The 5,667-nt window shown below is 34.0% G+C and overlaps 1 pseudogene; it reads left to right on the top strand.

Moving 5' to 3' along the window:
- Positions 1-2,395: 2,395 nt before the first annotated feature.
- On the top strand, positions 2,396-2,514 carry LOC120591050 (uncharacterized; annotated as a pseudogene).
- Positions 2,515-5,667: the final 3,153 nt, after the last annotated feature.

Raw genomic sequence — 5,667 nt, 5'->3', positions numbered from 1 at the left:
TATTTTTTATAAAAAATACAAAATAATCTTATATGCAGAGACAATAAGAATTCATCATTTCACAAATATTTGAGAATTTCACAAATTCATCATTTCACAAATATTTTGCCATATTAATAAAAGATGTAATTTCTGGCTTCGAGGACTAAATAACTTTTGGGAAAAAATGTTTTCCTCTACAGTGACAATGAGAAGAAATTAAATATAATTTAAAAATAAAAATTAAGTGGTATAATGTAAGTAAATACAACATTAATTTAGTGAGGGTTAAAATTATTGGAGAAAAATTACGGAGAACTGCATCTTGAGCTTGTCTTTATAGTAAAGGTTAAGTTTGGGATTAGCCAAAAGTAGGTGTTCAGAGGACCAAATGTGGAAAAGCTTTCGAAAAATATTCACTCCTCCCAAATAAATCTTGAATTAGAATAGTATTAGGAAAATTGAAACACAGGTTAAAGAGATTAACAAAAATAAATAAATAAATCAAACTAAACAAAAACTAAAAAAATGAAAAAAGTTAAAAAGGGTTAAATTAAACACGTAAGAAAGTTTTTTGTGTGTGTGTATGTCTTGCAGGATAATTAAGAAGAATTCTAAAAGCTTGCTACTATGGTTTAAGTTAGATTATGTGTAGAGAGGAAGGAGTGATAGGAGGATGGAAGGAGAGAAGTGGAGGCTGCAATATTTAAATATATGGAATGTATTATTGTAAGGCAGTAAAAAGAAGGGTATCTTTGACCACTGGTGGGCTAAAGCCTTTAAATTTAAGAAAAAATATATATTATTGACTGGACCAATGAAAATACAGATATAGGCTTCAGAGGTCATATGGTTACAACCTGTATGTAACTAGGTTCTTTAAGAAGGTGGAACAAATTTAATTTCATTTATGGGGATGTAGTCCTTGGCAGATTAATATGGCAGTGTCTAAAAGATAGATTCAAGAGGAAAGAAACTTCATTTCATGAAAATCATGCAATGCTGTAATCCAGATATGAGGCATTCTTAAACATAACAGGACAGCAGCAAAGTTCAAATAAACTCAGGCAAATCTTATTTCTTATGCGATCTAGTTGAGCAGCCCAATCCCCCTGCAAGTATTCAAGAATACTTTTTTAGAAATAATCTGTTGGAACCATAAACTGGTGATGAGTTAAGGTCATTAATAAATCCAGTTTTCCCCTATTTTGCTTAACATTTTTACCTTCCTCTTTATTCTTCACTATAATTATTCAAGGTTTGTGTTGTTTTGGGTCATTCAGTCCTGCAGGCAACAATTCAGCTCAATTATTTTGCTTTCTGTTGAAATTACCTCTTTTTTTCAGTAATGATGCTTTTCTGAGATGTGAAACACCCAGATGCTGCAGTGATGAATCATTTAAATACCTGAATAAACAAACTTATCCGAGGGCTATCAATTTTTCCTTTTGAAGCTCCTTGAAACATTTCTTAATGTATCGCCCTTTGTTAACAACTTCATCATGTTTCTAATTAATTTTGTCCCCCTCTAGGCTAATAAGCATGCTAAGTATTTCTGTTTATGGAGAAGGAAGTATAGAGATTTTTTTCTGTAACTTTCTTCCTTTTCTTGAGGCCAGGTAGAAAAGCCTGAAGTAACCACAATGTCACATGTGCTTCTTGTGTTCAGCACTATATTCTCAATCATCTGCAGAAGTTACTGTTTAGCACCCAGCTCAATCCCTAGCATATAACAGGCCTTCAACAATACCATTTTTCAGACTGTTTCTTTGATTTGTCAATCTTTTTTAGTATTTAAAGTCCTCTCTAGAAATTAGAGGCATGTCTTTCATGTCTTGGGTCTTGTCTTAACCATGTTTTTAGCTTCCATAAACTTCATACTTTAACATCTACCAAATAGTCACATGCCAAATGCTCCTTGCTCCATACAAACCTGATAATATACCTGAGTTACCTTGCCTTTTCTTCCTGTCTCCTTCTTTACTGCCCCACCTCTTTGAGAGGAGTCTTCTGGGAACATGCTTTTCACATACAAACCACTCTCAACCATCTCCCTTATCAGATTCTCACACTCTAGATCACTGTCAACCTGCTTTAGTCACCTCAGGGCCAGGTTCCAGACAACAAGGGACAGCCGCTATGCCCAGAGCCCACAGAAATTATTCAAACTAGCCAATCTTGAAACTGCTTATCCTGCCTTGCTTATTTCTTCTCATGGAAGCCACAAAAAAAGTCTCTTGCTAATATATCCCCTTTTCTCTCTATCTTGTTATAGATCCATCTGACTCTCATGCAAGGAGCATCCCCTTCTATGTGGGAATTGTAAGAAAATATCTTTTCAGTAGCAATCATCATCTGATCTATTGGCCTTACTATACCACAAATTTTTCATTAAAACACTGTGTTTTAAACAGTCTCCTATGGCCATGCCACCCTGAACAAACCTGATCCTGTCTAATCTTGGAAGCTAAGTAGGGTCAGGCCTCGTTAGTACTTGGGTGGGAGACCACCTAGGAATACCAGGTGCTGTAGGTGTAAAAAATAAATAAAATAAAAAATAAGGGATTGTAAACTGACAAAGTCGTTGCTGCGATCTGTGAGGCCAATCAAGGGTTGTCTCACCTAAAAAATAAATAAATAAATAAAAATAAATAGTCCCAAGTTTATACTTTTTTTTTTTTTTACTTTATTCCTTTCTATCTTCTTAGTTTCATGTATGCCCTCCCATAATAGTGTATGTTTCTGTCTACACCCTGGCTCTTGATCAAATTTCCTAATTTATTCTGAGTTCATGGATATGACATATTGGTGAGTTGGCCCACCCGATCCTGATCTTGTCACCATTAAATCTGATATCTAACTGCCTAATGAATATATCCTTCGAATGCTCTATAGGCAACTCCAAGTCAGTATATCCTTAGATGAATGCAAAATCTCACTTAAACTACTCGTCTGTTGGTAATTCCTATCTCAGGTCATGGTACTTCTACGTGAGCCAGAATAGTGAAAGCTATGTGAATATATTCATCTCATTAATTTGCCATTATCTTAGTTTGAGTTCTATTATATTTTGTTTGGATTATGACAATGAACTTCCAACTACATAGTTGTTTTGCTTTTATCATCATGTTATTTTTCCCCCTGCCTCCTAATTGTTGAAGTTTAAATGTAAATATGACCTTCAAGTTAAAGCCCTAAGCCTGTAACTTGACATTTAAGGTCCTTCATGGTTTGATTGTTACCCACCTCTCAGCTTCACCTGCCATAATTTCCAGTCTTTATTTTTCTTCACTAGCAATACTGAATTCTTTATGATATTTTACCAAATGACAGAGTTTGTACTTCATGCTTTTGTGATTTTCTTCCAGCTGCCTACTAACTTCTCTTAATTGTTCCCTAGGCTACATAATATTCATTCTTTAAGACTCAATTTAGGTATCATCTCTTCTAGAAAGACCTTCCCTGAACTTCCATGATCTAGTCCTGTTCTTTTAGCTTTTATAATAATTCATGCCTTTGAAATGCTCTGTGCAATTTACACATTGTCTTGACTGTATTTCTTAAAAATTCTCACCTGTATGACACATATATTACTGAAGAATACATCTTAACTTTGTATTCTAGTGCCTGTCACAAGGCCTGGAATCATGTAACTGTATAGTCAATATTGCTTCAAGTGAACTATAATCATCTAGCTGAATGCCTGGCAAAGGGCCAGTAGACTCTGTCCTTTAATGCCCTGGTCCCTTGGCACAAAAGAGATTAATCAGATAAGGAGATTTAGTAGAAAATCTCCAATAAAGAACTCATTCTGATGGCCTATCTGATTCACAAAAGCAGAAGCTAATCCAGTGTGCATTTAGCACTGGGGTGCCAACAATTGGTAAATGTAAAGAGTTATAAAAAAAAATACTTGCAACAGAAAATAGATTCCAAATTTTCTTTTATTGTAAGCTTCACTCACTTCTGTACCTTTCTAAAAACAGGTTCTTGTTCTCGACTCTTTGCCTTGTGTCTTTAGCATCTGTTTGTTTTCACAATTGGCTTATAGACTAATGACTTCTTTCTGGTAAATGGTTATTTCATTTGAAATAAACCTTAATTCTCACACTTATCTCTTCTAATTTGTCTCTTTACAGCTGTTGCAACCCCACAATTTGTTCCCTGACCCAGTAAGTAGCAGAACCTGAATCTTCCTCCAGATTCATGGATATCAGTATCAGGCAATTATAGTTTCAAACATCAATTCATTAAAATAATACATGTAAAACCCAATATTATAGCCCTGGGTAGATAGTAAACTAAAATCAGTTTTTCCCATCCTGTATTGATTCCATTTTGCCTTAAACCCATACCTTATTGAATAATTAAAACAGCCACATGAATTGCTTAAAGGAATAGTCTTTCTCACCTTAAGTCACAAAGCAATACAGCTCTGGTGGGGATTTTGGAAAGAGACACACAGGAGATCGAGTGATGTTAGTTTCTAATAGTATATAGCTAAAAAATGCCATAGCACTACTTCCAGTCTCTACTGAGTTTGAAAAAAGAGAGAGAGAGTGGTAGAAAGAGAATATCTTTGTCCAAAAGCAAAAGGGTAACTACTTCCCCTCTGTTCTTACATGTGCTGCACGGTTTATTTATAAATTCTCTTTTACATGTAATTATTGTTGATTATTTGATTATAAATTTTTTTAAAGTTTTAATTGTGATAAAATACATATAACATGACATTTACCATCCTCCCAATGTTTAACTATACTATTCAGTGACATTAGATATATTTACATGATTTTGATACCATCACTATCATTTATCTTTTCATAATACAAAACTACATTTTAAACAATAACTTCCATTTTCTAGCAACCACTAGTCTACTTTCTGCCTTTATGAATTTGACTATACTAGGTACCTCTTATATAAATGTAATCATATAGTATTTGCCTTTCCGTGACTGGCTTATTTCACTTAGCATAATGCCCTCAACGTTCATTCATGTTGTACAATGTGTTAGAATTTCCTTTCTTTCTAAAGCTGAATAATATTGCATTGTGTGTACATTTTCCTTATCCATTCATCTGTTACTGGGTTGTTTTCACCTATTGGCTATTGCAAATAGTGTTGTTATTAACATTTATTGTGTATATATTTATGTACTTATTATATATTTCTTGCTTACATTAAGATTTTTACATGTTTTTAGTAAAATCGCCTCATCATTAAATGAAAATGACTACAAGATATTTTTTTGCTTATCAATTTTGACACTTATACAACTTAAAAAATACCAGAATTAATGGAAACAAGTTAGAAGTGGAACATTCTGACAGATGGAAAAGTAAAGGCAAAAATCCTTGAAGTATGTTAAAGATCAAGAAGAAATCCAGTGTAAATGGAGCAGAATGAGCAAGGCAAGAAGGATAAGAAATGGGTTGAAAAGACAGTTATAAAGGGCAGTTAGGCCATATTTTGGATTTCATTTTAAGTGTGGTAGTAAGCCATTTGAGAGTTTTGAGCAGAGCAGTGACACAACTTGGTTTATGTATTTTTTAAAAAATCACTCTGAATGCTCTGAGAATAGGTTGGGGGGAAGGATAGATGAAGAAGTCCAAGTTAGGACAGAAAGAAAAACAATGTGGTAGCTTTAACTATGCTGACAGTGATGTAGACGTTGAGGGCTATAGA

The sequence above is a fragment of the Pteropus medius genome, unplaced genomic scaffold (assembly GCF_902729225.1).
Source record: "Pteropus medius unplaced genomic scaffold, Ma_sr-lr_union100, whole genome shotgun sequence".
Lineage (NCBI taxonomy): Eukaryota > Metazoa > Chordata > Mammalia > Chiroptera > Pteropodidae > Pteropus > Pteropus medius.
The sequence above is the reverse complement of the archived record's forward strand: the minus strand, read 5'-3'. Positions and strand labels throughout refer to the sequence as shown.